The sequence below is a fragment of the Schistocerca serialis genome, chromosome 12 (assembly GCF_023864345.2).
Source record: "Schistocerca serialis cubense isolate TAMUIC-IGC-003099 chromosome 12, iqSchSeri2.2, whole genome shotgun sequence".
NCBI lineage: Eukaryota > Metazoa > Arthropoda > Insecta > Orthoptera > Acrididae > Schistocerca > Schistocerca serialis.
The window spans coordinates 85,846,362-85,870,303 of NC_064649.1; the positions used below are offsets into that span (position 1 = coordinate 85,846,362).

General features: G+C 40.0%; 1 long non-coding RNA gene across 1 annotated transcript; it reads right to left on the reverse strand.

Moving 5' to 3' along the window:
* LOC126428291 (uncharacterized) lies at positions 1 to 23,942 on the reverse strand. Its single transcript, XR_007576813.1, has 4 exons — positions 23,743 to 23,942; positions 13,534 to 13,652; positions 8,469 to 8,576; positions 1 to 724 (listed from the first exon to the last, which is right to left on the reverse strand). It is a non-coding gene; the product is annotated as an uncharacterized LOC126428291 (long non-coding RNA).

Sequence of the window (23,942 nt, forward strand, 5' to 3'; positions counted from 1 at the left end):
ATGGTGCCGGAAGGCGGCCCCGATGGTGCCGGAAGGCGGCCCCGATGGTGCCGGACATTGACTTCAGGGCACCCACATGGTTGCAGCTAAGGGCCAGCTTATGGTACAGGCCAGGGAGAAGCACACTTACGAGGGTGCAGAGGCGCTGGTGCGGCTTTAGTGGAGCTCAGGAGATGACATCCAACTTCTCCTCCAGGTGGCATCGAGGGTTGAAGATCCAGCGACCTGAGGTGGAGAATCGCAGCTCCAGGTACTGGAAGGTCTTGTCCACGTGTAGGGCTGGTGGTGTTTCTATTGCCATCACTAAGCCAAACACTAGGTTGTGCAAACAGTGGCACCAATGAACAGTGGACAATTGGGACGAAGTGTGACAATACGTAATGATCCCAAGTGTTGAAGGTATGCAGATGTTATTCACTGTTAGGGAATGGTCCCCTCAGTGCACTTTCGAAAACACTAAATGTGGAAGTATACAAATATATCTGATAGAATCGTGTGCTGCATACAGCAGTGAAACAGTTAAGACAAAACAGATTTTACCAGCATTAGAAAGCACCCTGTCATAGAGCAGCTTTAATAAGGCATTTGTTTGATGCTTTAGGTTTTCATTGCTACTCATGTGACAGCCCTGAGACATGTCCACGCTCAGTATGACGTCATCCTTCTGCCCTATGATTACGTCAACAGGGCTGATCACGTAATTTCCCGCCATTGCCATTTGTGCCTGTGGATAAACAGAATGGGAAAGGATTTAGAACATTTGTAACAAAATAGAAACATAAAATGATTTGTTTTGTAAAAATGTACAGGATGAAAGAATAACAACACAGCTGCATCAGGGCACTGAAATAATTTGATGCTGACAAGTGAAGAATTGGTCAAACCAGGACTAAAACAGGTTTCCCATTTTACACAAGTGGTTACCTTCACTGCTTTGGCTTTTTATGCACACTTCACAACCAACCCAAATTCACAACTTGTTGCACACTACTTACATAGTGTCCTCCCATCCACCGTGTTCATCACTAGCAGAATTTAGCACGATTCCGTCGAGAGATCAAATCCACACTGAAGATACAGGGTGACCTTTAACTATTTGGAAAAAAAAAGTTACGAACTATGGTGTGCACGCACTTTATTCAACGTGTAAACATCACTACAGATCTTCAGATGTAGGTTATGACATGTTTGATATGCCTGCCATCATTGGAAATGTCGCGCAAATGAATACCAAAATCCTGCATGAATAGTTGAAGTGTCTGAACATTGATGCTGTTGGTGACCACCTCAATGACTGTTTTCAGCTCAGCAATGGTTTTGAGGTTATTGCTGTTTACCTTGTCTTTAATGTAGCCCCACAAAAAAAAGTTGCATGTATTCAGATCCAGAGAATATGCCAGCCAATTGAGACTAGGGCCAGTGGCCTCTCGGTACCCGAGAGCTAGAATGTGGTCCCCAAAGTGCTCCTGCAGGACATTAAACACCCTCCTGCTTCAGTGGGTTTGAGCTCCATCTTCCATGAATTGCATGTCATTGAAATTGGTGTCACTTTGGATTATGAAGATAAAATCATCTTCCAAAACCTTAACATACCACTTGGTAGCCACCATGCCATCCAGGCATATTGCACCGATTATTCTGTGGCCGAACATAGCACACCACACAGTGACCCATTGATGGTGAAGAGACTTGTCGATCATGAAATGCAGATTCTCAGTCCCCCAAATGCACCAATTTTGCTTATTGATGAACTCAAGCAAATGAAAGTGGGTTCTGTCACTAAACCAAACTGTACTAATTCCTACCATTCCCTGCACTTTGAATGTCGTAGCGCAAACTGTTCAGAATTTATGATTATTTTATTTCATATAGTTCAATAATTGTACCCTGTATATCGTGAAATGCTGTAGAGATGTGCAGGTATTACTACCATATGTGTAACAGTAAAAATGTAAAGACATATTTCATCAGTTTTATTATTATTCTGCACATGGTACTGAGGGTTGACAAATGGCTTTGGCACATGATGGCAATTGCAGCAGTTTCTTGAGAGAAAGCACCTGCTCGGATGTGCAGTAAGTAATCCACACTGCCCTCACTGCTCTGGAGGTGTGTTGGCTTTCAAGGAACAGTTATTGTGACGCCAGATGCATGTTCTGAGACACAGATTATGTGCTTCAGACATCATGTATGTATGCTGGACACATGTAGATGTTCATTTACAGTAACAATAGTGGGAATAAATAATCTGTTAAGTCAAAACTTGCACAGAAAGTTATTTACAAAAATGAGGTGTAAATAACATGTCAGTTCAGAATTTTAAAACACTCACAAAAGTTTTGGAGAAGCATTCACACAATGGTAATACCACACTCGAAGTTATAGGATGTTTGCAGTAGATTGCATATACACAAATTGGTGTCTTGTCAATGAAATTTTACCAATTAAATTCCAGTACATGAAGACGGGGGTAAATATTTTGAAGTAAATGGAAGAGAGAATGGTTGTTTCCAACATCATGTTCAAGATATTTGTCTCTGACCAGAGTGCCGAAATTATAAAATCTTGAGAAAATGACGAAAGGCTTCCCAGTGATGACTGTATTAACACAAACCTTAATCACACTTTTCATGAAGGTAGCTTTTCATTAAATCAAGCCTTAAACTCTGCAGCAACAATAAGTAATGAAAAATGCATTCTACAGAATAAAAAGAAAAGAGGTGTCTGGTCATCTTAGACATTATCTCTAAAATAAGAGGCCAGCACATTCTGGAACAGATTATATGCAATTTTATGCATGTTACTTTTAAACACACAAATCTGAAATGCCTCCTAAAATCTAAATCAACACTGACAATGCTTGTGACAAACTTCCTGACAAATATGTTGTGGATGTATGATGTTATTCTTTCAACATGCAGCACTTCATGAAAACGTGAAAGGTGAAGAAACAAGAAACTGAATGTAAAGGCCATCCAACAAAGGAAAAAAGGATTCCATGCAATAAATAACTTAAACAGTTTTTTTTCAGTATAGAACATGGTTACAACATTATCTGTAACAATCATTTTATACAAATTTTATATACAGTTTTATTTTGCTTGTGCAAATAAAATAGATTTTTTAACTTATCCCAATGTCACATTCATTTAATTTTCTACCAAAAATAATTAAATACTTTAAGTAAATGTTGAAGAAACCAGCAGCAAGTATAACTGAAGTATCATTAATTAAGCAAAACACTTGAGGTATTACAGTGAAACCTCTATATAATGTTTTCCTCTGTTACGTCCGTTTTTTTCCGGTCCCGACTAAAAGCCCATATAAACAATGTTAAATTTTCCTCTTTACTGTGTTTCCTCTATATTAAAATTTCCTCCATGTAATGCTCATATTTTTGGAACCTGGTCAATTATTTACCTCTTTATAATGTTAGACTGGATGTAGACTCATCTTTTCCATTCTGTGGATTGACCATTTGCACCGGCTCGGAAAAGCCACGCTCATATGTCAGCAGCAGAACCCGGTCACATGACATGTGACGCATATTCTGCTTGTGCTTTTTGGCGCCATTTCAGTCAATGCTTCGTATTTGTAACATGTTGTGTGAGCTGAGCAGCAAACAGTTTGTGTGTCTGGTGAGAGTGTGTCTTTGACATAACTTTTTTTGTTAAGCTGTCATCAGTGGACAAGAGTGAAAAGCAGATTATTTCTCTAGAAGAGAAGGTTTCTGTTACTAAAAAAGTGGAGGCATCTCGTGGTGAGAGTCACATGGAGCTAGCGAACCAATTTGAACTGGCCCCCTCAACACTATTATGAAAAACAGATTGTCAACAATGGAAGGGTTAGAGAATTGTGGAAATTCGAAACGTATGCATTTGAAACAATCGACTTATGATGAGATGGAGGAAGTTTCATTAACTTGGTTTCAGCAAGCACGTGCTGCAAACATTCCTATAAACAGAACTATTTTGAAGGAAAAGGCGCTTCAAATATTACTGCAGTTAGGAATGGAAAATTTTAAGGCGTCCAATGGATGTGTTGATAAATTTTGACATTGTTATGGTGTTGTATACAAAGCGGAATGTGGAGAAAGTAAAAAAGTGGTTGAACCAACTGTTGTTCAGTGGATGCAGACTCTCCCTAATCTGATACGTGGCTACAAACTGCACAACATTTATAACGCTGGAGAAACTGGCATGTTTTTCAATTTAATGCAGGATAAGACACTTACTTTTCGTGGGGAAAATTGCCATGGTGGTAAGAAAAGCAAGGAACGTATTACCGTTTTGTCGTGTACAAACGCCGATGGCAGTGAAAAACTGAAACCTTTGGTTATCAGGAAACCAAAAAATCCAAGGTGCTTCAAAAACATGTCCACGTTTCTGTGCAAATATACAAACAATGCCAAGGCATGGATGACGAGTGATACATTTTTAAGTTTTCTCAGAGAATTTGACGCCAAAATGGGGAGTGCTGCAAGGAAAGTGCTGCTGCTTGTGGATAGGTGTGCAACACATCCACCAGATGAATCCTTTCTGAGAAATGTGAAAGTAATTTTCCTGCCACCCAACTGCACCAGCCATCAGCAACATTTGGGCTTAAGGTTAAATATAGGACAGCCCTTGTAAAAAAAGGCCTTGAATTCGATGGAGCAAAGAAAACCGGGAAGCCAGCAGATCTCACAACTGAAGCTGTATATTTTATGGGCAATGAATTTAATTATGTACTCGTGGACGGAAGTCAGTGCTGGAACTATGAAAAACTGTTTCACAAAAGCAGGATTCTGTGAGAACGAGGTGGCAGCTCCTGTGGAAAATGTTGCAAGTGATTTGAAAGAGTTTCAGGAATCAATAGGCAGTGATTTTGTCACTTTTGAGGACTTTGTGGCTGTGGATGACAACGTGGCAGCCATAGGAGTACGAAGTATTGAGGAGCTGACTGCAGAGAGAAGCTTGGAGAATAATAGTGGCAGTGAAAGTGACAGTGAGAAGGAAGATGACCCTGTGCTCTCATATACTACAGCAGCTGAAGCCTTTGAAACATTCAGGAGATATATGATGGCCCACAGACTTGAGGACAGAACAGTAGTTCAACTTGCTCATTTGGAGCAAGAAACGATTGCCATTGAGTCCTGGAGAAATAGAAAACAAACAGGCTTGCTTGACTATTTTAAAAACTCGTAGGTATGTGATTTTCAGATTGCATGGGTTCCTAGAGTTTCATGCACATTTAAGTTCCATTTCATAATTTCATTATTAAAGCAATTTTTTTGTAACTAATTCTTTTTTAATCTGTACCATTTACAGTGTTTTTATATAATATGTTCAGTATATCATAAATAAAATTTGGCTCATATTCTATAATTGGGTCAACTGAAGAGTGGGATACCACCTGTCAGCTTTGGACAATTATGTCATATCTTAAGAATCCGTTATAACTTTTTACAGTACAAACTGATCCATTTACTTTCACCCATCCACCTACTGGGCCCCATGTTTTAATTACAAAAAAATAATCATTTGATACATTGATCATTTGCAATGAATATCATATTACAGTGTTGTGAAAATTTAAAAGGTCATCTATGGTACCATTTGTCGAAGCTGATTAGTGGTATCCTGATCTTCAGTAATCCCCTATAATTATTATTTGGAAGCCTTCCTCTTTACAGTGTTTTCCTCTATACAGTGTTCAGAATCTGTAGTCCCTTGAAAAATGTTATATAGAGGTTTCACTGTACACGAAAAATACTGTTGTAAGAGTATAAAATTATTAAATTGACAATAAATGTAAGCGCAATATAAGTTAAATATTTCTGGTGCTGTTTTCCTTCCAAAGCAAAACTGACTATAACATTTGAGTTATCTCATCACTCTACCACAGAGAACATAAAAAAGGATTTTTATATGACCCAGAAGCTGAAGTGTCTAAGGTTATGCAAGCATGGGCTGTTCAGAATTAATTTTTCAGAATAAGTGCATCATATAGTTTGAATGAGGTCATGTAATAGAACTACATGACGGTGGATGTTCCTTCTGCGATACCGCAGGAAGAGTTGATAGGACTGTAGCCACTGTACGCGACTGCTGACAGCGGTGATCATGAGAATGTACAGTCGCAAGAAGACTGGGCTCTGGACAGCCACATGGTACTACCGTGAGCAATGACCACTGTCATCAGGGTGGGGCTCTAGACATTGTACTGCTATAGTGACACAATGAACTGTTACATATCTGTTAGTTCAAGGCAGCTCTGAGCCAGATGTTTTACAGCGTGCATTCCACTGACCCCTAACCACCACCATATGTGACTTCAGTGATGTCAAGCAAGAGTTCATTGTGTGACAAAGCAAGCTGGGTTATTTCTACTTCCCCTCTTGTTTTGCCATCTGCCTCTTTATAATTCATTTTTTCGCTTTCAACTAATTACCTGACATGAATATATTCTGCATTTTCGTAAAAGAGAAAGGTTGGCCCAAAAGAATGTAACACCAGATCAAATTTTGTGTTTAGTTTTAAGTATGTAATTGATTTCATAATTTATTTCGACTATTCCTAGTTAGAATATAAGTTACGAAACAACTACTGATTTCACCCTATAACAAAAGATACTATCGTTGATGAGTAAACAAATATAAATTATGTACTAATTATAAACATTTGGAGGAACAACTAATAGTATTCTTAAAGGATCTATTGGATCTATTTTACAGCATGTTAGTAAAGCCAGCCCTTAATTAATTCCAAAGTAATTAACAGCTTTGTCAAAATATGGTTTGCATAACTATATCTGTTAATTATATTAGGGTAGGAAAGTTGCTACTCACCATATAGCGGGGATGCTGAGTTGTGATAGGCACAAGAAAAAGATTAACACAATCATAGTTTTTGGCCATTAAGGCCTTTGTGACACACACACACACACACACACACACACACACACACACACACACCCCTACCTGCAGTCCCGGACAACTGAAACCGCAGTGCAAGCAGCAGCACCAGTGCATGATGGGAGTGGTAACTGGGTGGGGGTAAGGAGGAGGCTGGGGGGGGGGGGTGTTAAGTAGCGGAAAGGAGACAAATAAAAAGAAATTAAAAGACTGGGTGCGGCAGTGAAATGACGGCTGTGTAGTGCTGCAATGGGAACGGGGAGGGGGCTGGATGGGTGAGGACAGTGACTAACGAAGGTTGACGCCAGGAGAGTTACGGGAACATAGGATGCATTGCGGGGAAAGTTCCCACCAGCACAATTCAGAAAAGCTGGTGTTGGTGGGAAGGATCCATATGGCACAGGCTGTGAAGCAGTGCTCACTGAGATGAGGGATATTTTTGGCCACAGTTTGCTGGTGGCCATTCATGTGGGCAGACAGATTGTTGGTGGCCATTCATGTGGGCAGACAGATTGTTGGTTGTCATGCCTGCATAAAATGCAGCACAGTGGTTGCAACTTGGCTTGGAAATCACTGGTGCTAGCCCTACCCTTGATGGGACAGGTGGTGGTGACTGACTGGACTGGAGTACGTGGTGGTAAGAGGATGTATGAGATACGTCTTGCATCTAGGTCTATTATAGGGGTATGAGCCATGAGGTAAGGGACTGGAAGCAGGGGTTGAGTAAGGATGGATGAGTATACTGTGTAGGTTCGGTGAACGGCGGAATACCACTATAGGAGGGGTGGGAAGCATAGTGGGCAGGCCATTTCCCATTTCAGGGCACAACGAGAGGTAATCGAAACCCTGGTATAGAATTTAATTCAGTTGCTCCAGTCCCAGATGGTACTGAGTTACGAGGGGAATGCTTCCCTGTGGCCAAACTATGGGGCTTTGGTAGGTGGTGGGAGACTGTAATTATCCTCCCATTCTTGTACAAAAACAAATCTCCCGTGCCTTATCTTTCCATTCAGTGAAGGCTTCAGTGAGACCCTCAGTAGATTTCAAGAGGGACTGCTCATCACTGCAAATGCGACACCCACAGGTGGCTAGGCTGTACAGAAAGGACTTCATGGTATGGAATAGTGGCAACTGTCTAAGTCAGGGTATTGCTGGTGGTTAGTAGCTTTGATAAGGGCGGAGGTACTGATGTAGTCATCTCTGAGGTGGAGGTCAACATCTATGAAGGTCTGTCTGACAGCAGGCGCATGTGCACATCCCTGTCTATTCCTGAGAAAGGTCTTAATGGCCGAAAGCTGTAATTGTGTGAATCTTTTTGTTGTGCCCATCGCGACTCAGCATCTCCGCTATATGGTATCAACTTTGCTTCCCTAATATTGTTACATTCCAACCTGGATTTTCCATTGTTTGATATATTTGTTAATTTCATGATTTAAACAAATAATTCGGCCTAACTCTTGTAGACAAAACTGTTAAAAATAACTCATTAAAGTAACTGAATATATCAGAAGTTAAATTTAAAGAAATTACACTTAAAAAGAAACAATTTTTCAACAATGTGTAGTTTCAGTACCTATTGTGAGGATATAAAAGGGCCTGATTTTTGGGTCCAAGACAGTCAGGTTTCTTATCTGGAACTCGGCCGTGGACTGTGTTCATTAGAACAGCATCAGCAACGCATCTGTGAAATAAGTGTAACACAATTAGGCTGTGTGTTAAAACAATGACAGTGCCTGCTCCATACTTACCATTCCATTCGTCAAGAACTGTGTACTTTGTCGTTACGTTTTTACTGCTCATGGATGTTTGCCTGCAAACTATTAATGAGACTTACTGAAAGTTAAAACAATAGTGCACTGGCCATATATAACAGGGTGGCGCACGAAATGTGTTACCATTTTGTTTTTGAATATAAACTTTGTCAACACAATCTGAAAGGAACATATACTACAATGAAGAGACGTCCATGGAGATTTGTTCTAACTCAGCACATGCTCAATATGTCCACCATTTCATTTCCTAATTTCCTTCAAATGAACACTGCAGTTAGTGATTACCCTACGGCACATGTCTTCCATAATTTAACTGCAAGCTTGAGGAATGTGTCTTCTGAGTTCCATTAAATCACGTGGACGTTTCGGGGAAAATTTTTTTCCTTTAGGTACCCCCAAAGAAAAGTCACATGGATTGAGGTCTGGACTATTGGAGGGCCAATTTTGTCTGCCATTAAAGCGACCTGGAAACCTGAGTGAAATGATCCGCATGTCGAAATGCTCGCGTAAAAACTCCAACACAGTGTTTGCAGTATGTGGCCTTGCTCCATCATGCATGAACCACTGCGTGTTGAAGGGCAAGGCAGTAGCAAGAAGCTGTGGAATGAAGCTATTGAGAAGCATGCTCCAATAATGCTCGCTGTTCAGTTTCTTCAAAGAAAAAGGGTCCAATAAGTTCGTGAATGATGCCCACGCTGTAATCCTCTGAGCATAATGTTGTCGTTCGTGGAGCACTTGTGGGTTTTAAGTGGCCCAAAAGCGTACATTTTGTTTGTTAACCACACCGTCCAAATGAAAATGCGCCTCATCTGAAAACCAAACATTGTTGAGAGTTTCTTCCCTATCCTCCGCCCACTGAGCAAACAATAGTCTCTGCTGCTTATGTTCTTCAGTGAGCTTCTGTGCACAGGTCATCTTGTATGGGTACATACGGTGGTCACTTTTAAGAATGCGTTGAATGGAGCGTCTGGATATTCCCAGTTGCTCTGCTGCCTTTCTACACGATTTCGCGGGACTTCTCTGTACAGCAAATCGTACCGTTTCAATATTCTCCGGCAAACGAACAGGCTTAGGCCGAGGTCGCTTTGCTTCCAATACTGTTCCTTCCTGTACAAATTTATCGCACAACCTGTGGATGGTCTTCTTGCAAGGGACCCATCGTGTGTTTAACTGTTGTCGAAAACGCCTCTGAGTCACAACGAGGTCGCTTCATGAAAAAGTAACACAATCGCCGATCGTTGCTGTGTCGTCAGTCTTCCATTGTCAGCCATTGCTGCTTACTAGTCTCCTAGTGGCAGTATCGTGAATTACACGTCATTTCGTAACTCATTTGTTTTTCCAAGCTCTGCTGGTACTGGTGTAGAGATCCCAGCGGGATATCTAACGTGCGTCGTAAATTGTGAAAGAAACAATTGGCAACACATTTTGTGCGCCAACCTGTATTTATTAATGGGGGTTTTGAACAGTGAAGGTGAACTAATATGAAATGCAACTATGCACTTGTCAACTACATTATTTAAAGTAGTCCGTGTTGTACTTCCACACCCCATTTTTCAGCCAGTATCACAAAGCATTACGTCAACACCGAAGGCAACAAATGAAGATGGCACACCATCAGATATGGTGTCCAGGGTGAGGACTATTGTATATGGGCACAATAAACTAAAATTCATGAACTTTGAACAGTGGACTCTAGAGGTTTACAATACAGTATTAAAGAAGGTGTAGCAGCCAATCAGGAAATGGGTTTCATGGCTACAGTATAACAGCAACCAATAATGGAGTTCGTTCTATGGAAACAGCCACTGAATACAGGAGCAGCAAATCAGCATGTGGTGGACACAACTGACTGGAAATAAACAAGACGCCATGCCAAGAGAATTGCAACTTGCCACAGCCGTGCAGATCCAAATGACAACCGCAACAGCAGTAGAAGGAGGAGGAGGAGGAGGAGGAGGAAATTTTGTAGCAAAAGCTGTTTGTATTAAGGGATACATAATGAGTGGCCTTAATGAACAAGACAGTGTGACTGATGACACAGCTGTAGAGTTTAAGATGTTAAATGAACAGGACGACGTAAGTGGGACTGGTTCAGCAGACGATAGTGCTTATAAATCAGACATGAATGTAACTTTGAATGATGGGGATGAGAGACCTATTGCAGATGAAATGATGAAAGCGTCATCTACGTTGTATGGTGATGTGAGTGAAATGGATGAAATAGTACTGAAGCAGATGAGATCGTTAAGGTTGAGGAGGAAGAATCTAGTTGCGAAAGTCAGCAAGAGCAAAAGTTTGTGGCAGACAGAAAAGTGGAAGCAATTTAAGGCAAATTATGAGTAGTTTGAGTAATATGTGTACAAAAGAAGACATTATCAAGGTGGAAAAGAAAACTGATAGCATTAGGACTGACACAGTTAACTTACAGAATGAAGTGAAGAAAGAAATTAAAAAGATTAAGATAGTTAGCTCTAATCTTACAGAATTAAATAAGAAGGTTGAGGCAGTGGTGAAAGATTACGATGAAAAGATAAAGGAAATAGAGCACAATACTAATGAGAAATTAACCTTAATGATTAGTAAATTTGTTGAAGAGAGAAAGAAGCTTTGTGACTACTACAGTATGAGGGTGGAGGCTTCTGAAAAACAGTGTAAAGATGAAGTCAAATAAGCCAGGAAATTTCGTGCTGAAAACAGGATTAAACTCGAGAACCAAATCGATCAGATTAAAAACAATTTTGAAAAGGAGGTAGAAACCACGTGTGCAGTAGTTGTAGAGGAAAAACTGGTGAACGTAAATAAAAATGTAGATTCAAAATTGGCTGAAATAGATAAAAAGGTGGAAGAGGTACAAAATCTAAAGCATAAAGTATCTAGTGTTCCAAACAGTCCTTTATTTCTTAGTTGTAAGAAATTTAATAATTTTGAATCGTGCGGGGAAGTGCATCCACTGGATTTCATTAGGGAATTTAATGATTTGCCTGAAACATGGAATGACAGAAAAGGTTTGATCTAATTTTTAAAAAGAAGAAAGCTAACCATTTTAAATGCAGGCTCAGGTATCATTGAAAGAGGATGTTAGCCAGTCCTTAAATAATGGAAATGACTAATTACTATTTTCTGTCATAGCCAACATACTTGACAAGCTCAAATACCATGGCCATTAAATTAGCCCACAAGTTTCACTTTCAGAGCGGCCACATCGACTTTTTTCCTGTGAAAATTTGACATCTCTGTGAAGGCCCTCATCTTCTTCTTCACTGGAATCGCTCAAAGTGATCAAGAGATGGCATAGAGTCCACTGCAGAAGCAACGTAGTGGGAGATTTGTGTCGATATCTTAATGATACAGCAACGTGCAGTTCATTGGAAGGAAACTTGTGCAAGACGACTTACAGTGGAGTCTCTCTCCACCTTAAGGCATCTTTCAGTGGGTACATATAAGGGCATTCAAAAAGAAATGAGCTAGAGGGTGTAAAATGAAAACTGCCAAAAAGATAGTAATGCCACTGCCCACAGAAGGTGCGGCAGACACTGTAAGAGTGCCGCACTCCCGAACTCGCCATTAGAATGACATGGGTGCAAACGCACATGAGTGTGAGCACACGTCTTGACTGTCCATTGGACTCAGTTGTGCTGGAAACTGAAATGGAAGTTTTGAAAGTCCATTTTCTGACAGCAGAATGAGAGTGAAGGAATGTATATTGGTCAAAGAATGGGAGAAGTGTACAGACAGCACTACACATCCTTCGCAGTTCTGCCCCTCTGCTGAAGACTGGCAAGTTGTGCTTGGAGCTGATGTTGCAATGAATGCATCCAACTGCTGGATAACAGCAACAGTAATGCGTTTCAGAATTCGCATCATAAGCCACGGGCCCCCAGTTTCCCCACCCTGCTCGCGCTACTGTCGCCACTGTACTGCAGATTTCTGTTGACACATGATCTGTCCTGTGAGGAATTTCCACGCACTACACTCCTCCTGTCATCAGCAAAAGCTCTACACCACTTTTTTTCTTTTCAGCACAAGTGAGTGCGATGGACCGTGGACAAGTGCACCTGCTTGTTCTGTTGCCACACATGGGTGCGTGCGTGTGCGTGCATGCGCGCGTGTGTGTGTGTGTGTGTGTGTGTGTGTGTGTGTGTGTGTGTGTGTGTGTGTGTGTGTGTGTGTTTGTTTTCTGCTGATAATGAGATCACGATCCTCTGAGCAGTTTTCATTTTACAGTCTCTGGCTCACGTTTGAAATCCACCTTAGTGTGGAATGAATAGTTTATTTGGCGACTCACATGAAAATATCTATCTGTACATATACAAAACTAAGACCACCACAGTGCTTTCTGTCTGTAACCGAAAGGTAATTACAGGAAATTACTGTACAGCCTTCCAACACATATTCCACTAACAGAGAAACCTGGACACAAGGGCACAGGAGATAGGTGTAAGACCTCTGCTGCGCCAAGCAGGCACGACCTACTGCTACTGGGAGACGAGCTACCGTCGACCTCGTGATGTGGCACATACCAGCTGTTACAGTAGTATCAGACTTGTCGGTATAGAGGTAATGTTTAAGGCGTGTTGACAGAAATGCAACAAACCATCACAAAGAAAATGTATCTCATGCCTAAGTGGTAGACCAGAAGAGACAACTACTCAAAGAGGTGTCAGACATGGCAGCCATTTGTACCTGTGGTTTCCAGTATTTATGATGAGAAAGAATAAAGGTGGTCAAATAAGCAGGCAATCAAGGAGAGAGTGCCAAATCTGATTGAACAACTGCCGTTTACTATGGAGAGCATCTTAACAGTGTGGCTAGTGTTGACCCAGGATTAGTACAATGAATACACCACTATCCGGCAGACTGACTCACCTGGCGGATGAAGTGGATTACTCCCTGCACACCTTGGTCATTGGGCCAGGGCTCACCCACATGGCAGCCCAAACCCCAGCACTCAACAAAGGCCACGGACACACTTGTTGTTTTGGTACCTGTCAGGAGGATAGCAAGAAATCAGTGTCAGGACAGCCTTCTAAGCTTTCTTTAAAGTTTCCAGGCAAGGTGAATAAAACACAGCCATAACATACTATCTATAGCAACGTATAAAAGAAAGAAGCCTTTCGTGAAATTCTCAACCAATTACTTCAAATTTTTACACAATAATGTAACATTCAGACACAGGCTATATTTTTTAGTACATTTAATACATAAATATTGAAGATATTAGTAGGTGATACAATAACAATAATAATAATAATACAGCAGAGACGCTGAGACAGACACAAAAAAAAAAGACTCTGAAACTAGTAAAGTTTTGGTTGAAAGGTCTTCATTGGGATCAGGCAAAAAACACATGTGTGCACATGCGACCACAGTATCTGGCTGCAGAGTCCAGTTTCCGTGATAGCAACTACTCTTTTCATAATACTTTCATTATCCCATTCTGGATTTTGTGTTGTTTATATCAATATCTATTAATCATCCCAGGGCCTAGGTCCGCACATACAGGGCTATTACAAATGATTGAAGCGATTTCATAAATTCACTGTAGCTCCATTCATTGACATATGGTCACGACACACTACAGATACGTAGAAAAACTCATAAAGTTTTGCTTGGCTAAAGCCGCACTTCAGGTTTCTGCCGCCAGAGTGCTCGAGAGCGCAGTGAGACAAAATGGCGACAGGAGACGAGAAAGCGTATGTCGTGCTTGAAATGCACTCACATCAGTCAGTCATAACAGTGCAACGACACTTCAGGACGAAGTTCAACAAAGATCCACCAACTGCTAACTCCATTCGGCGATGGTATGCGCAGTTTAAAGCTTCTGGATGCCTCTGTAAGGGGAAATCAACGGGTCGGCCTGCAGTGAGCGAAGAAACGGTTGAACGCGTGTGGGCAAGTTTCACGCGTAGCCCGCGGAAGTCGACGAATAAAGCAAGCAGGGAGCTAAACGTACCACAGCCGACGATTTGGAAAATCTTACGGAAAAGGCTAAAGCAGAAGCCTTACCGTTTCGAACTCATTGATGGGGACATGCTGCGTCGAGTGTGAGAGGAACTTGATTATCAGCTTGATGTCTGCCGAATCACTAAAGGGGCACATATCGAACATTTGTGAATGCCTAAAAAAACTTTTTGAGTTTTTGTATGTGTGTGCAAAGCATTGTGAAAATATCTCAAATAATAAAGTTATTGTAGAGCTGTGAAATCGCTTCAATCATTTGTAATAACCCTGTAATGGGGTGGCTAAGTACTCTACGATCTGCATGACATAGGTGAGAAATGTGTAGTTAATAGCTGGTCACTCAGTAAGCAATGATAGAGAGCTAATTATGGGAAAAACCACATTTTGTCAATGGAGTGAGTGATTATTATGTAAAAATGTTTTGGTTTATTTATAGATGCAATCACGTTCTTATGACACAGTCGCCGGCCACGGTGGTCTCGCAGTTCTAGGCGCGCAGTCCGGAACCGTGCGACTGCTACGGTCGCAGGTTCGAATCCTGTCTCGGGCATGGATGTGTGTGATGTCCTTAGGTTAGTTAGGTTTCAGTAGTTCTAAGTTCTAGGGGACTGATGACCACAGCAGTTGAGTCCCATAGTGCTCAGAGCCATTTGAACCATTTTTTTATGACACAGTCATAACCGGATTTGGCCCTACAACGCATGAACCTGTGTTCATTATATGCTGCCTTTAGAATCTGAAGATGGCCATTGTACGGCCGAAACCGGTTATGACAGTGTCATAAGAATGTGATTGTGTCTATAAATAAACAAAAAATTTTTTTTACAGGGAGCTGATTAGTTAGTGACATGGGAAGAAGATAGACTGCTTCCAAGTCATAGAAAGAAATGAATATTTTGAAGCTAGTCTCCTTCCCTGACAAATTTTCTGATTAACAGACTGGAGGGCAGTATAAGGAAATTGATTTAAGGGAGTAAATGACTGAAATTTACTCAGAAATGACTACCTGAGCATCTATCAGCATAAGGCAGCTAGGACTCTGAGGAATTTCAATTAACTATTTAAATTCCTCAGAGTCCTAAGGTGGTTCTGGTTTGATCTACTTGTGTTCTTACTTCCTTCAAACATTATTAAACAGCCGTTAAAATGGTGAGAGTCTGGGCTCAGCAAATATTATTTTCCACCCACTGAACCGTGCAAAACATCTATGGGAGAACAGATGTGATTGCAATATTGTTGAAGTCAACAAGGCAGGACAGAATGTTTTTAAATTAATTTCATAAAGCTCTTAAACGCTAGTACAACCTGTCGAAGTCAGCATGTCCAAAAGTCCATAAATGCAGGACCCTCTGGATTACCCTGGACTTTGAGCTTGCTCTTTAGCTCTCTTGGGTGTCCATGAACGGCCCTAATGGCATTCCTAACAACTCGTCTTTTCAGTTTTACCTTAGACTAGCATGCACCTGCCTCAAATCCAACATTCTATTAATGCACTTTTTCCAAAAACCCTGAAGTGAGGTAGCTGCTCTAAATCTGTCACAACGCTAAACCAAAAATGTAGAAACAGATCAAACTGAGTCACTACCATGTCACAGGCGGCAATAATATCCTACAGTTGCTTTGTGAAAAATGGCTCCAGTCTGAACACAATGCTGTAATTTACATTTGAATCAAAGCTGCATTTTGGAGGTAATGTTACTCTCTCTCTCTCAGAACACACTTGGTAAGAGAGAAACACGCTGCCAATGTTCCAAGAAGATACATGATTCACAGCAGCTAGACACAAACGTATCTCTGCCTCCATGACAGCACCCTCTGTTGGCCAGCAGCCGAAAGTCCCTGCACTAGGTGCTCGATGTGATTACCTCAGGATAGGATCTAGTTGCTAGGACACACCGCAACTGTGTGATACACTCCCTGCCTGCACCAAAGCTGATGAATTAGAAATACTACTATTCTTTACTGAAATTAACAGTTTCTGTCTACCTGCACTTCTTTCTTCCTTTTGTTATTTATTAGCCACTTCCATCCCATCCCATCCCACCCCTCCCAGACAGGGTCCAAAGAGAGGACATAAAATTTTCGTTACGTGCATGTAACTGAAAGTGGTTTATGATGACTAAAACCCACAGCAGCATTGGAAGTGTTAGCCCCGAGTATAGAAGTGATGCAAGGAGTTGCCACCTACTCCTACGGTCCCCATTCACAATCTGGCCTCCTGCATTTCACCGTTCCTGCAACGGACTTTAGTTCATTGTTAACTAAACTAACAACCACAAGCCAAACCCAAGTAAGTGCTGGTCATTGTTCTAATTACACTATTTTATTCCTACCACTAAAGAGCTATAACACAGCTCTACAAAATAAAATTTTTTTTTCGTTGCCAGGGAAGTTTGAACGAAAATGGGATATTGTTATGATACTCATTCAGAGTATATTTGTACTTTTTCCAAATTGGCTCTGGTTTTTGAGATATAGGTTATTTGTGGAAATGAGAGTTTCATGTGGATAATATCGACTGCAGGGTCCATATATGGTGTAATGTATTTGCTACCTGTTTTTTAACTAGTGATATTGTACCATCTTTATTAAACAATTGTGCTCAGGGAGTGCATCTGTGTGGTTGAGGATTACATCATGCAAACATCACACTGTCAGCATGTGTTCAGTCCTGTTGTGCGGTGCGTGTGTTGAAGATATTGAGGGTTGTGCAGATTTGAATTCGGCGGTACTCGACATTCATTTGTTGGCCGAGGTAATCCCCGCAACAGCCGATAGGTAGCGTTCAGTGTAAACAAGGAAAATAGCGATGGTCGAAAGTCACACACATGTGCAGTGCAGCATCAAGGAGATAGAACCTTTTCATCGTGACGTAGCAAATAAGAGGTGAGTATTCATTTCACACAAAACAATTAATGATGTTTGTTGGATGTGATTGACATGCAAATACAAGAAAGTTCTGCATAATATGTAGTATTTGTGCAATTTTGTTTTAGGAAAACATGAGTTCTTCACGCCGTCTTTGCGTGAACCATACAGATGAGTTCTGCTACATTTGTGGTGAATACGTTCTTCAAAAGAACAGGAAGAATATCACTCCTTTTGTGAAGGAAGCGTATCTGGCATATTTCGGAATTAAACTTGGAGATCAAGACAAGGCGTGGGCACCCCATAAAGTTTGTAAATGCCGTGTGGAGTGCTTACGGCAGTGGACAAAACGAAAAAGGAAAAGCTTAAACTTCGGAGTGCCTATGGTATGGCGAGAGCAGAAGAACCATACAGATGATTGCTATTTTTGCATTGTTAATGTGAAAGGTTTTAATAGGTTCAAAAAACGAAAGTGGGAATATCCCGATTTGGAGTCAGCAAGAAGACCGGTGGTGCACAGCAACGATGTTCCTGTACCAACCTTCACAACATTACCCACGCTAACATCATCAGATGACGATGTGCACGGCGAGGAATGTACAAGTAGTGGTTCGGAATACGAAGGACGTGAGACACAACCCCAGCAGTTCGACCAGAAGGAGCTCAGTGACTTGATACGAGAACTCAATCTTTCAAAGCAAGCATCAGAACTCTTAGCATCCAGGCTTAAGGAAAAGAACTGTCTTCATCCAAGTGTTAAAATAACAGCTTACCGGACGAGAGAAGAAAACCTTCTTCCATACTTCAACCAAGAAGAGGTTATAGTGTATTGCAGCAATATACCTGGACTTTTACTTGAATTGGGGCTGCCGGAATATAGACCAGAGGACTGGCGTCTCTTCATAGACAGTTCCACTAGAAGTTTAAAATGTGTTCTCCTACACAATGGCAATCGTTACGCATCTATTCCAATTGCCCACTCAACAAAACTTTGTGAAGCATATGCTAACATCAAGATGGTTCTGCAGAAAATTCAGTATATGCAGCACCAGTGGTTGATTTGTGTTGATTTGAAAATGGTGAACTTCTTGCTTGGACAACAAAGTGGATACACAAAGCACCCATGTTTTATCTGCATGTGGGATAGTAGGGCAAAGCACGAACATTGGAAGCAGAAAACATGGCCTCCAAGGGAACATATGGCTGTTGGTGAAGCAAACATCATTAATCAACCTCTGGTTAGTAGGGACAAGATTGTTCTTCCACCATTACATATTAAGTTAGGACTAATGAAGCAATTCACCAAAGCTTTAGACAGAAATGGTAATTGCTTCACATACATCTGCAATACGTTCCCTGGACTCAGTAGTGAAAAACTTAAGGCAGGAATATTTGATGGTCCTCAAATTCGCAGGCTCATCAACGATACCAATTTTACAAGTGTCATGACTGTCACTGAAGCATCAGTCTGGAACAGTTTTGTCACTGTTGTAAAATGTTTTTTGGGCAATCATAAAGCTCCCAATTACGAGGAACTGGTCAAAAACATGCTCACTAACTTTCAAAACTTAGGAGCTAACATGAGCATAAAATTGCACTTCCTTCACAGCCACTTGGATCGATTTCCTCGTAATCTAGGTGATTTCAGTGAGGAACAAGGAGAGCGGTTCCATCAAGATATGAAAGGAATAGAGGAAAGATACAAAGGAAGATGGGACAGGCATATGATGGCAGATTATTGCTGGAATCTGCAACGTGACTGTTCTGAAGAGACCTATAAAAGGAAAGCGTGCAGGAAGCGGTTCGTCATGGACGGAAAATGATATAGAGAAACTTTTCAATTATGTTTTATACGTGGACAAATGCCTATCAGGTTTTCATAGAAGCTATTTATAAAGATTATTTTCTTTTTTCATTGTAGTTTGTAGCGCTCGAGTTCAGTATTAGCAATTTTTTCTAATTTTTTGAATAAATCATGCATTATCTCAAAAACTAGAGCCAAACTGCATAAATGGTTGCTATATTCGTCCTCAGCACCACTAATCCATCCTAAAGCCACTCAAATATCCTTGGCAAGAAAATGAGTGTTGACCAGTGTAATCACTTATTCATACACAATGCAATCAGACTGATAGGGATTCTTTGTCAGCTTCAAAATATTTGGCTTGTTTTTCTCTTGTCCAGAAATGCCTTTTAAATGCTGACATCTGGTCCTGTAACTCTTCAGTGGCTGCTTTCAGTGTTGATGTATTTTCCACCAACTTGGGCAATCCATCAAAGTCCTTCCACTGCTTCCAGGACAGAATTTAATCTTGATTTTCATCAGTCAACCACAATGACAGGTCATATTTGCACTTTCTGCATTTTCATATCATACAATGCTCATTTTCTACATCACAAGAACTCTTTAGTAGAAATAGGAAAATCTGGAACCGCATGTGAAATGCTTTCAGTTTGACATTTAAAATTTGCATGGTATTTGCGCCCACACGCACGTGCTCCAGCCTCACCAACAGTCATAATCACTTACTGTTTCTGAACGTGTTCTCGTTTTCCACGTCTGCGGTCTTTGACAGATTTTTACATAATGAATACCAGGAGTAGCTCGACTATCATCATCTTGACAAAAATACTCGACTACTTTATATCTTGTTTCAGTTGGCAAACTTCTTGAACCTTTTGAGAATATCTTAACATTTCTTTTAATGTACAGCTTTGCTTAATGTCTGGGAACATTTCTAACATCTTAATTCACTGGTATGGTTTGTTTCTGCCATATTTTTACGTTACCTTTCTCTACACAAACGTCGACTAGTTTTATCATTCTCTCTTTTTTAGTAGACTGCATTGGTTCATCTGCAGTTGCTCTCTGTTCTTCATTCTTCTCATTTTGTCCCTTTCTCTCTCCTTTTTTAAGTGTTCTTCATGTTTCAGTGGATCTTATTTTATCCTGTAGCTTTCTCATTCTTTCTGTTGAAATCATTATCTGGGAATGCAAGATGCATTATTTACATTTATTTTTAATGTCAGTAGACCTGTAATCATTTGAAATCGCAGCAGTATATAATTTTATATAGGCTACTGGTATTTCATTACACTGGAATATCTTTAAAAATGAGTGCATATTGTCACGCCTGTGACAAATATTACTGTCACACCCATGACAACTTTATTTCATCCAGGAATGTTATTTCCAAAACTTAATAGGTTTAGGAGTTAATATATTTTCTTAACCTCACTTTCCTATAATATTAAAAATTTTGAATTATTTGTTCAAACAAGAAGCAAACTTTCTTCTTTTTTGTCATGGGTGTGAAACAGTAAGATGCTTATCATTGCATCATCTGTTTCACAGACAGCATATCAGTTCAACCAATACAATGAGGTTTTTTGGTGTTTATGGAGTATAGTCAACTACAACCTTTGGGATGACAATTCATAACAAAATATCTTGAATACAATAAACATGTTTCAAATCATGAAATATGAATCAGATCACTAACAAAATATCAAATTTAATCATTTTGTTAGTGTATCGCCATGCCTCAATTCTTTCTGAACTGATTTTCAAAAAATGACAACTTGGGTCATTTCATGTGGAAAGAGCCAGCTGCTTATACCCTGCTCTCCCGATGACTGCTGGAATAGCATTTCAACATGGTGAATGATGCCCCCCAGGCATATACATCACGTACATGAAATGATCATTATACCTTACTGCTACTTCTGTAAGGGGTACCATTACTTGCCATAATTGGAACTGACAATTATCTTTATGTACTGCCACAAAAAATTCCTTGTTTTGGTAATCAGTTCCATGGTCTTCAGATTAATTAAGATGACATTTATTTGCTATTACTTGCTAACAGTTCTCAGATTCAAAGACTCATTTGCACTCTTAGCAAACATTTCTGAAAGAGCTTGAGGGATTTACTTCAAATTTTCACACAATACTCCATTGAACATTGAGAGGAAAATAGACAGTGGGAGAAGAATGTTATGCTCACACACAGACACACAGAAACTGAGTTTCATTTCTTGCCTATTCCATTTCATTTCCTGTTCTATGATGTAAAATGGCTACAAGAATGTCTTTTTCTGACAGTGTAAGTAATGGATAAAGTTCTTTTTGCCACTGACAGCAACATTATAGTCACTGATAAAACATCAGAACTCGTATTCGAGACTGCAAATGAAACCCTCAAGGACGTGTACAATTGGGCAGTATGCAATAAATTCACACTCTACATAAAACACACTTTGCACTTCACAATAAAGAGAGGATGTAACTCTGTAATTTTAAGCATATATGATAAATCCATAGATTGTTTGCTACACAGTGTTTTTAGTAATGGACATAGAATGTTAGCTGACATGGAGTTACAGAGATACTGGCAAAAATGCCATTCTTGTACTGTTTCCTACAGTGCTAGCAGCAGTTTGCAACAGCCAAACTGCTTGTGGTAACATTCACTTCTTAGTTATAGGAGTGCTTCTTTTCTGGTGATCAAAGGCATAAAAATATGGACACAGGTTTTAAACTGCAGAAAAAGATAATAAGAAGTATAATGGAGTAGCAGTCGGGCTCACTGTAAAGAGCTAGTTACGAAATTGGGCATCATTATTGCACCAAGTGATTACCATATACCAATCAGTGTTGCCCATCTGGGAAAATATCAATAAATGTTGCACTGACAGTTTTACACACATTAATGGAACAACAGCAAGTTTGGAGTTCATTTACATAGGGAAAAAACCTCAAATCAGCATTTTATATCAGGGGATAAATTTTTACAATAAATTGCCATATGAAGTGATAAAGATTACTAACAGACATTTGTTTAAAAAGTCAGCTAAAATGTTATTCACAACTAATGCATATTACAAAAAGATTGCTTAGAGAACCCAGATTAGTGGTTAGTAACGAAAGGGGATAACTGCAGCACCTTGTCACATTTCAGTTATTGTTAATGGTACACTGCTTTCTCAAGGATCATGTGTCAAGATGTACTTTGCATGATAGTAATGTCCATTGCCCCCCCCCCCCCCAGATAGATATTAGGATATAGTTGATTGTGGAGTCCAGACTTGAGTCAAGGGACACAGCAGTATCTTCTCTGTCCAGGAGTCATCAGTGGGCATCGTAGTATGAGCAGCAGTGAAGAGTGGAACTATGGTTTACACAGCAAGTGACAACAAATTGTCCATAAGTCAGCATATGGACTCAGTGTGTGGGAAGTGAAGAAGAAATCTACATTTTATATTTCAATAACATGAAACAATTTCTGTGTAAATGAAGAAATATTATTCATTTGAGATTACTGAACAAGGCAGTGCAGCTGTTAGGGCACTGACCTAATATTCGGCAGGATGTAGTTGCTCTATTCAGCCATCCCGATTTTCGTTTTTTCATTGGTAAGGCAAATGCCACGATGGTTCCATAATTGAGGCTATAGCTAATTAGCTGTCCTGTCCACAAAGCATGTTATGAATGCGGTGTATATCTTGGTCCACTGATGGGCACTGTATTACCGTGACAAACTCTATATTGTTTTCAGTGGCTACTGTCTTCAGTAAGCTACATACTCATTCTGAAATTTGATACTGGCAGTTTCATGCCTAATTACTAGTCAGAAGGCCGTGAGCAAGTACACCACATATTGTGTTGTAGATTGTTATTTATTTATTTATTTATTTATTTATTTATTGTTTGTTATTTACCTAATTCTCTACAAAGAAGCTTATGAATAAAACAGTGGAAAATTCAATATTTTATAAGTATAGAAGTGGCATCAATTGGTAGACAGGCTTATTTAAGATCATAACGACATACTTCGTACATTAAGCATTTATATAGTGCACTGCATAAATTTAAATATTTTCCAAATATTTTGACCCAAGCAATTTTTTCTTTATTAGCAATACCTCTGACCTGCATCTGATGGGTCCTCTACACTTTCAAATAAAAAACATCATTCAAAATGCCGGATAAGCAGCGGTCGCAATTTTTTAATTGTTAGCATATTGTCAATAGCATTCACAGATAATTAAAAAAAGTGCATATACCAATCTATCAAGATTTGGCTTATTCTAATTATGTCAGTGAGAGCAATCTGTTAAACCAGAATATCTCAATTTTCACGGCGTATTTACAGAAACAGATTTCAAATGTCGTAATTTTGAAATTGGTATTTGTAGATCACAAATAAAAATCCAGTAATCTGATGCACCGGAAATGTAACTTACCACACCGCCACTTTCGCTTTTCGGGATGTCTTGACAAACTACACACACACAGGTACGCCCCCAAATGAAAAATTTGAAGTTAGGGTAGGCTAGTAACTAGACTTGGGAAAGAGGGAAGCGATTCTGATTGGCTGGACGTAACTGATTGCCATTGATCAATGCAGTGTCGCGATTGGGTTTCCAGAAGCATGATTTACTGG